A 10922-nucleotide genomic window follows, 5' to 3' on the forward strand; every position below is an offset into this window, starting at 1 on the left:
ACCACCACAAAAGAGCAAAAGAGAGCAAAGGGAAGAGAGGGAGAGGGGCCGGCCACTTGATGATCTCCAACAACACAATATCAATTGTTATGTTATTCAAGGCCTCCCCTTCCCCCCTTTTTATATTAGTTTCCCAACGGAAAATTATGGAAAGAGTTTTATAAAAAATTAGACTCATTCCTATTTCCTTTTTTTTTTTCTTTTTCTTTCCTTTTAATTAATCAATCCTAGATTGATTCATTAATTAAACAACTATTTGTTGATGTTTAATTATTTAACCGGCCCCTTGCTTGGGCACCAAGCAAGGTGGCCGGCCACTTATTAAAAGGGAAAGAAAGAAAATTTTTTTATAAAATTTTAAAAGAAGAAAACTTCTAATAAAATTTTACAAACTCTCTCTTTTTATTAATGTGGATATTAAAAGGAAAGTTTTAAAATTTAAAACCAAGTTTTAAAATTTAAAACATCTCTAATAATTTTTCTTTTTAAAAGAAAGTTTTATAAATTTTACAACTCTCTTTTAAAACCTTGTGGCCTAATTTAAATTAGGAAAATTTTATAAATTTTTAAAATCTCTCTTTTTACAAATTGTAAATATCTGAGGAAATTTAAAAATTCAAAAACAACCATCCTAATTTAAATATTGCGGCCGACCCCCTTGCCCAAGGCAAGGGCCGGCCATTTCTAGAGAATATGTGGCTGGCCATTGCTTGGTCACCAAGCAATGAACCGACCCATCCATGGACACCAAGATAGGCTTTTCTTTGGATGGACTTGAGGCTTTATTGAGGCTACAACAGGGACCTAGAGGAGAAATTGGTTTTGGCCTTCCGATGAGCTTGAGTATCCCGTGCTCGCCCCGAACACACAACTCAAGTTCATCGATAATAACTCATTCCACTAGAGAGTTATTACCGCACTACCGCATCAATCCCAAATTACATTATGGGCTCCTTCTTATCATGAGTGTGTTAGTCTCCCTGTGTTTAAGATTACGAATGTCCACTAATTAAGTGAGTTACTGACAACTCATTTAATTAATATCTAGCTCCAAGAGTAGTACAACTCAACTTTATTGTCATGTTGGACTAGGTCCACCTACAGGGTTTAACATGGCAATCCTTATGAGCTCCTCTTGGGGACATTCTCAACATAGATAACTACGACACAGATTCCTTCTATAATCAACAACACATACTATAAGTAATATCATTTCCCAACTTATCGGGCATATTGATTTATCGAGCTAAACCTCACCCTTTGATAAGTCAAAGAAATAAATATTAAATATACATGCTTGTTATTATATTAGGATTAAGAGCACACACTTCCATAATAACTAAGGTCTAGTTCTTTTACTAAGTCAGTACAAAAAGAACTTACCTAAATGATCCTACTCAATACACTTAAAGTGTATCAGTGTAATTTATTAGTCAAGATAAACTAATACTTAATTACACTACGCCTATTCTGATGGTTTGTTCCTTTCCATCTTAGTCGTGAGAAACTGTTTATAATTTATAGAGAACCGACAACATGATCTTCTAAGTGTGACTCCACACTCCATGTTATCTACTATATAAATTAATAGAACAATTACATTGAACAGATAAATGTAAACATTTGACCAATGTGATTCTTTATTTCAAAATAAATGTGTACAAAAGCTAAACTTTTAATTATGCACTCCAACAATCTCTCACTTATACTAAAAGTATAAGCTGCCATATCTGTTGCCATACATCTGATTCTCATCCCCTCCACATGCCGATCAAAAGCTTTCGCCGGAAGGGTCTTACTGAAAGGAACTGCCAGGTTATCTGCTGATGCTATCTTGGCGACGACAACTTCTCCTCGCTTGACGATGTCTCGTATCAGGTGGTACTTGCGCTCTATATGTTTACTTGCCTTATAGACTCGTGGTTCCTTCGAGTTTACAACTACACCGCTATTATCACAATAAATTGTGATGATTTTGGGCAAACCAGGAATCACATCTAAGTCCATTAGAAAGTTCCTGAGCCATACTGCTTCTTTGGCCGCCTCTGAGGCTGCAACATACTCAGCTTCCATGGTTGAGTCTGAAACGCATTTCTACTTAACACTCCTCCATGCAATGGCTCCACCTCCTAAAGTAAACACATAGCCTGATGTAGACTTACTGTTGTCCCTATCTGATTGGAAATCTGAATCCGTGTAACCCACAGGGAGCAAATCGTCTACTTGGTAAACTAGCATATAATCTCTAGTCCTTCTAAGGTACTTTAATATATGCTTTACCGCAGTCCAATGTCCTTATCCAGGGTTACTCTGATATCTGCTAACCATGCCCACAGCAAAACAGATATCAGGTCTCGTACATAGCATTGCATACATTAGGCTTCCTACAGCCGAAGCATAAGGAACTGCTTTCATGTCCTCTATCTTCTTTGATGTCTTCGGAGACATCTCTTTAGATAGAGCTACTCCATGCCTAAAATGTAAGAAACCTTTCTTGGAATCCTGCATGCTAAAACGAGCAAGGATTGTATCTATATATGAAGCTTGGGATAGACACAACATTATTTTCTTGTGATCTCTTATAACTTTGATCCCAAGGATGTGTGCACATTCTCCTAAGTCCTTCATATCAAATTGTTTGGACAACCATACTCTTACGTTCGATAATACCTTGACATTGTTGCCAATTAATAAAATATCATCTACGTATAGTACAAGAAATACCATCATGTTTCCGTTACACTTCTTGTATACACAAGACTCATCCGGACACTGAATAAATCCATATGACTGGATTACTTCATTAAACCGGATGTTCCAAGACCTTGAAGCTTGCTTCAGTCCATAAATGGACCGATTGAGCTTGCACACTAGATGCTCTTTGCCTTTTTCAATGTATCCTTCTGGTTGCTTTATATGGATGTTCTCTTCAAGAATTCCATTAAGGAAAGATGTCTTGACATCCATTTGCCAAATCTCATAATCCATATGAGCAGCAATGGATAAGAGTATCCGGATAGACTTAAGCATGGCTACCGGTGAAAATGTCTCCTCATAATCGATTCCCTCTTTTTGAGTGTACCCTTTCGCAACAAGCCTAGCTTTGAAGGTTTCTACCTTCCCGTCTGTCCCTCTTTTCCTTTTGTAGATCCACTTGCATCCAACGGCTTTTACACCATCGGGTGATTCTACAAGCTCCTAGACCTTATTAGAGTACATAGACTCTATTTCAGAATTCATTGCCCTATGCCAAGATGCTGCATCTATATCTTGGAGTGCTTCGTCATATGTTCAGGGATTAGGTTCATATTTACCCGGGATCAAGTCCGAAGACTCTCCCAAAAACATGAATCTCTCAGGCTGCCTTACAACCCTCCCACTACGATGAGGCACTGCCTGTGGTTGTGTATCATGTGTGACACATATTGCAGTCTCTTGTGGTACTTCATCTTGTATTGTTGGTACTGAAGTAGACGTGTCCTCTCTAAGTTCTTCTAGAACAATTTTACTACTAGGCTTGTGATCCATTATATAGTCTTCTTCTAAAAACTGGGCATTGGTGCTAACAATGACCTTCTGGTCTTTAGGACTATAAAATAAACCACCTTTCGTTCCTCTGGGATACCCCACAAACACGCGAACTTCTGTACGAGATTCTAACTTATCATCATCTAGTTTCAGCACATGTGCTGGACTACCCCAAATCCGAAAATGTCTTAGACTGGGCTTTCGCCCATTCCACAATTCTGTGGGAGTAGAAGAAACTGATTTAGAAGGTACTAAGCTTAGAATGTACACTGTCGTTTCCAGAGCATATCCCCAAAACGAATTTGGTAATTCTGAATAACTCATCATCGATCTAACCATCTCCATAAGAGTCATATTTCTTCGTTCTGCCACACCATTCTGTTGGGGTGAACCAGGTGCGGATAATTGGGATTGAATCCCGACCTCTGATAAGTAATTCCTAAACTCTCCTAAGAGGTATTCGCCACCACGATCAGACCGTAGTGTCTTGATACTTTTACCTAGACGTTTCTCCACATCAGCCTTGTACTCTTTGAACTTATCAAAGCACTCAGACTTGCGGCGCATTAGGTAAATGTATTCATATCTTGAATAATCATCTATAAAAGAGACAAAATATTCAAAACCACCTCTTTCCTGGACAGACATAAGACCACACAAATCAGAATGAACCAATTCTAACACTTCTTTGGCTCTATACCCCTTGGCCTTAAAAGGCCTCTTGGTCATTTTACCTTCCAAGCAAGATTCACAAGTTGGAAAATTTTCCAACTCTAATGAACCCAAGAGTCCATCGGCTATAAGCCTCTGAATCCTACTTAAGTTAATATGACCAAGCCTTAGATGCCAAAGATATGCTTGGTTCATTTCTGAAGGTTCTTTTCTCTTATTTGAGTTAGAAGATGTGTTATTAATTTCCACATTATGCTTTGTGGGAGAAATTAGATTTAAAGTATACAAATTACCAACTAATGCACCAAAATAGATAATCACTTTATTTCTCTTACTAACTACATCGTTACTATAAAGGAAACTGAATATTCATCAAAAAATAGTTTAGAAACTGAAATTAAATTCTTTCTAAAACTGGGTACATAAAGACAATTTCTTAAAACCAAATTTCTATTCCTATTAAAAGATAGGTAGACATCTCTCACTGCAACAGCCGCCACTTTAGTAGCATTGCCCATGTAGACAGTAATCTCTCCTTTAGATAGTCGTCGGGTTCCCTGGAACCCTTGCAAGGAATTGCAGACATGATCAGTGGCTCCCGTATCTACACACCAGGTGCTAGTAGATAACACCGCTAAACATGTTTCAACAACTAGAGTATGAGATATACCTTTATTGTTCTGTTTCCTACGAGGACAGTCCGCCTTCCAATGTCCAGTCTGCTTGCAAATAAAGCACTTGCCCTTCGGCTTCTTTATTGCAGCTTTTTGTCCTGCACCTTGAGGTATATTCACCTTCTTTGCTGAGTCATTTTGTTTCTTCTTCTTCTTGCCTTTCGGCTTAGAAGTAGAACCATTTTCGGCATAGTGAATTTGAGAATGTTGACGAAACAACCCTTTGGCTACCTGAAGTTCTGTCAGAAGTTCCGCCAATGAATACATCCTTTTATTCATATTATAGTTAAGGCGAAAATGCTCAAAACTTCTGGGCAGCGTTTGGAGGATGATATCGACCTGGGTTTCCCCATCAATTTCCCCTCCAAGAACTTGTATTTCGTTTAAGTAAACCATCATCTTGAGAATATGATCCCTCACGGGAGTCCCCTCTGTTAGTTAGAGCCCTAGAGCCAATCATTTGATGATTGTATGGACTCATTGTATCATATTCTCGTATATATTAATAAAGGCATTTGTTTAGTTATTATACTTATTTGTATTAGTGCCAAATAGACTAAGTATAATAGCGTCCTTGAGTAGAAGGTTCATACCTATATCAATCGATTAGTTGAATCGATAGTGAGATGATGTAGGGAACACTACTCTAAATCATTCCTAGTCGAGTATTAACATTCAGGGACAATGTTAATGCAATAAGACTAGTATGTAGGTCAGCTCGATGACTTGATCTCACAAGTCATGGATATAGAGATATCAAGCTGACACATGGGTATACATTGGAGAATGTATACTGAATGACCCGCCATGAGAAAGTATCATGGATCGTTATATGAGTGTCATATACTTTCTCATGTGGCTATTAGTATGACTATTAGTCCTTAGACCTGAAGTCACCATGGATCCCTACATAAGGAGTTATGTACTTTAGTTTCGTCAAACGTCACCCGTAACTGGGTGGACTATAAAGGCGATTACTGGGTATATAACAAATAATGCAGAGGGATGTGAGTGATGTAGATGGGATCTATCCCTCCTATATGATGGGAGAGACATCGATATTCTTGATAGAGTGAGACCACGAAGTGTATGGCCATACCCAAATGAGTCAATATGAGATATTGAGCTCATTTGATTGAGTGAGTCTACTCGGAGTTCAAGATTTAGATTGGTCAGAGGATGACACGGTCTATGCCTCACATTGATCAATCTAGATGTCTAGGATAGAAGGGCACTTGTCACATATTGTGAGGAGTCACAATTAGTAGTCACAAGGTGATGTTGGATCTCAACATTTCTTTTAACTTGGGTAGCAATGATGTATTGCTAGATGCCGCTCATTGCTTATGTTTTTAAAGGAGTTTATAACATTGCCAACGTTACAAGAACCTATTGGGTCACACACAAAGAACATGTGCATGGAGATTAGGTTCATATGATGAACCAATAGGATTAGATTCATATGATGAATCAAAGATTGGATTCAAATTAGACTTATTGAGTTAGACTCAATTAGATTCAATTGCTGAATGAGTCTAATTTAAATTTGATTCATGAGTCAATTTATATTAATGAATTGAGATTCATTAAATTAAAATTGACTTGAATCAAAGCTTGGATTTAACTCAACTAGGAAGAGCATTGGTCAAGTTTGACTTGACCAAATAGAGGTTGACACATCAAGTTTTGACTTGATGAATTGACACATCATGAGGATGACTCATCCTACATGGCATACCACATCATCCCCTTATATAATGGTGTGCCACCTCATGGAGGTTACACACCATTAATCCTCTTAATGTGGCCGGCCACATTAATGTGGGGGTTACACATGTGGTGGCCGGCCACACTAAGTGAGGAGAGGGTTTCATTTGGTGGTAATTGAATGGTGTTCAATGCTTCTTCTTCCTTGGGTGCTTCTCCCTCTCTCTAGCTTGCTGATGGTCGTGGTTTCATGGTGGAGAAGAAGTGAGAGTTGATTCTAAGCAACTAGGTGGTGTGAAGGTCACAAAAGGAGAGTACCTAGAGGAGTGTGTGAGTTCCTTTTTCCCTTCTCTCCTTTCCCACCTTTTAGATCCAATCCGAGAGCCCTAGAAAGTGCTAGCACACTTGTGGGTTCTCCTCTCCATCTTTGAGTGGTAGAAGACCACTCCTTGTTCGTGTGGATACCGCTAGAGTATCGTTCGCTTGACGGTCTCGAGATCCGGCTACCTTTGGACGTTGCGGGATTACGAAGGGCACGCATCAAGGGTAAATGTTTTTCCCTCGTAGATCTAAGAGTCGATCGTGTTTTAAACTCGTACTCATATTTTTAGAAAGTTTTACCTTGCACGAGATCCGTGGCTTGGGCGATTCGGGGTTTCCGCGACGCGAAAAGCAGTTTTCGCGGCCCGAAAAACCCAACAGTGGTATCAGAACCACGTGCAAGGCTTGTACGAGTTTGTTTTTATTTTTATGAAAAATAAAACCCTTCTGTGATTTTCTGTAAAAATTAGTTTTTTTTTCTGATTTTATGGGTAATTTTTCCGTAGAAGCGAAGCACAAGTGTCTCGGCACTTGTAGGCTTCGGCTACCGGAAAGATCTTTCAAAACCGGCTTCGTTTCGCCCCAAATCCGTTTGGGACAGCGGGCTTGGGTGCCATTAGATCGCAAAGGAGCAACTCACGATGGTTAGATCGTGGGTAGGGGTACTGCCCCTAACCCCGCAAGGGGATTTGCTCCACGATCGCACCCGAAATCGCTTAAAACGAACCCGCCGGGAAGATTTTTCCGAAACGGCAATGTGTCGGCCCAAATCGTTTTGGGACAGCGGGTTTAGGCACTGTTGGATCACAAACGAACCCTCGCGATGGTTAGATCGCGGGTAGGGGCGCTGCCCCTGGGCCCCGCAAGGGGATCCGTTCCGCGATTGCGCCCGAAACAGCTAAACGGGACCGCTGGAAAATTTTACTCGTAAAATTGTAAAAATTATTTTAAAAATTATAGAAAATTATGAAAATATATAATTTTGAATTATATATTAATTTTTTGATAGTCATGGCCCAAAAACCCAATATGATTGGATTGTGTTGTAATTCATAATACGGCCTGCGTGCCGTTATGTGTTTGCGCGTGTTGTATGTTTTTATTTTTCCGCGACCTGCGCGTCGTGCCTTTCTCTTATATTCTTGTTGTAAATTAGATTTAGACTCGAATGTAACTCGAGTTTCAAATTGTAATGTACAAATTGGAGCGGTGGAGGGTCCACACGTGACGGAGTTCCGAGGCGGGTACGAGCAACACAAGGTGGTCAAAGGGAGGAGCTTGGAGAAGCTGTTGACCCTAGGTTGACCAATCGATCTTCTCATTGGCTTGAGAAGATCGTAGTAGGTCCATGAATAAATCACAAATAAATTAATTAATTGCTTGTGTATGTGATGCATGTTTAATAAGTAATTAATTAATTAGTGCCTTACGATTAGATTAGATCTAAGTCGTGCACATGATGCACCCTTGCGATTAGATTAGATCTAAGTGTGCACAAGATGCATCCTTTTCGATTAGATTAGATCTCGATCGAACCAACTCTAAATGCCTAACCGTGCCGTGATACCTATCACTACCTCGATCACATGTATTGTTGAATCTGCCAAAGCAGAGCAATACATATTATCTTGGTAGGGTACGGAGGGACAATCTTGGTCCCGCCTATCAACGCATGGGTGAATACAAAGCTCAATTAGATTGAGTATTCCTAGTTACTCGGTTGGATCGAGTCAACTATAGGCATTATTCCAACGGTTGGAAAAGATAGATCAAAATCACATCTATATTAACTCTCGGGCGTATTAGCCAAAGCTAACTCGAGTTTTAATATAAATGCGGATATTGATTTTATAAACAAGAGTTGCATAGAGATGTAATTGGTAATCGTTACCTACCGATCATACTAAGCCTTGGGCGTATTAGCCAAAGCTAACTCAAGGGTTAGTATGATGTGGATCTTGTCCCACAAGAATTATAGAATTCAGTGGGAGCATCATTTAATTGAAGGCCTAATTAAATGATTTTAAAAGAATATGATATTTATTTCTGTAAATTTTCTGTTGTAGATAACCATGACGTCAAATACGAACATTTTCTATCTGCGATCTGTCCTTAAGAAGGACAAGCTCAACGGAGCAAATTTCCTGGACTGGTACATGAACCTGAGAATAGTTCTCACCCAAGAACGTAAACTGTACGTTCTGGAGCAGCCCATTCCGGAGGCTCCTCCTACCACTGCCACACGAGTAGACCGAGATGCTTACAAGAAGCATCAAGATGACGCAATAGATGTGTCTTGTCTTATGCTCGCAAACATGAACTCTGAGCTTCAGAAGCAACATGAGTTGATGAGCGCTTACGATATGGTTGAACATCTTTGTCACCTATATCAAGGACAAGCAAGGCACTGGAAGAGGAACTCCAAAGAATACCTGGAAGATCTTAAGAAGAAGAGAAATAAGATTTCTACTTCAGGTATAAATGCTATAGAAGTCAACCTCTCTATTTCTTCATCGTGGGTATTAGATACCGGATGTGCTTCGCACATTTGTACTAATGTACAAGCGCTGAGGAATAGCAGGGCATTGACGAAGGGTGAGATAGACCTACGAGTAGGCAATGGAGCACGAGTTGCTGCTATTGCTGTAGGAACTTATCATCTATCTCTTCCCTCTGGGCTTGTACTAGAATTAGATGATTGTTGTTATGTGCCTGCCTTGACTAAGAATATAATTTCTGTTTCTTGTTTGGACAAGAAAGGATTTTCGTTTATAATAAAGAACAAATGTTGTTCCGTCTATTTAAACGATATGTTCTATTGTAGTGCACCTCTGATAAACGGACTCTATATTCTAGATCTAGAGAGCCCTATCTATAACGTAAATACCAAGAGGTTCAAGTCAAATGACATAAATCAAACATACCTCTGGCACTGTCGCTTAGGTCATATAAATGACAAGCGCTTATCCCAGCTCCATAAGGATGGTTTGCTGGACTCATTTGATTTTGAATCGTATGAGATATGCGAGTCATGCCTACGAGGCAAGACGACCAACACTCCCTTTAGTGGGCACAGCGAGAGAGCAACTGATTTGTTAGGACTCATACATAGTGATGTATATGGCCCTTTCAATGTTGCTGCTAGAGGCGGTTATAGATACTTCATCACATTTACTGATGAGTTCAGTAGATATGGTTATGTGTACTTGATGACACATAAGTCTGAATCCTTTGAAAAGTTCAAAGAATTCAAGAATGAAGTACAGAACCAGCTTGGCAAGAGTATTAAGATACTTCGATCAGATCGAGGTGGTGAATACTTAAGCCATGAGTTTCGTGACTATTTAGCTGAGTGTGGGATTCTATCCCAACTCACTCCTCCTGGAACACCACAGTGGAATGGTGTATCCGAAAGGAGGAATCGTACCTTATTAGATATGGTACGGTCTATGATGAGTCACACAGATCTTCCGACATATCTATGGGGATATGCTCTAGACACGGCAGCTTTCATTCTCAACCGAGTTCCATCCAAGGCCGTGATAAAGACACCATATGGGATATGGACTGGGAGAGATGCCCAGGTGTCTTTAATGAGGATTTGGGATTGTGAGGCTTACGTACGACGTCAAGTCTCAGACAAATTAGGACCCAAATCTGACAAGTGCTATTTCATCGGATATCCCAAGGAAACTAAGGGATATTACTTCTACATTCCCAGTCAGCACAAGGTAGTTGTGGCAAAGACTGGGGTCTTTCTAGAAAGGGACTTTGTTTCTAGAAAGACTAGTGGGAGCGCGTTCGATCTTGAAGAAGTTCAAGATGCGAATAATAGCACTGATGCCTCGATGGAAATTGAACTGGAACCACAAAGTGTTGTGGATGATGTTGTTCCACAAGGAGTTGAGGAACAACAACCAGTTCAAGTAGACATACCTCTTCGCAGATCTGATAGGGTACGTCGTCAGCCTGAGAGATACTCATTTCTCTTGTCTGACCATGATGACGTTATGCTCATAG

This window comes from Zingiber officinale, chromosome 5A (assembly GCF_018446385.1).
Source record: "Zingiber officinale cultivar Zhangliang chromosome 5A, Zo_v1.1, whole genome shotgun sequence".
Lineage (NCBI taxonomy): Eukaryota > Viridiplantae > Streptophyta > Magnoliopsida > Zingiberales > Zingiberaceae > Zingiber > Zingiber officinale.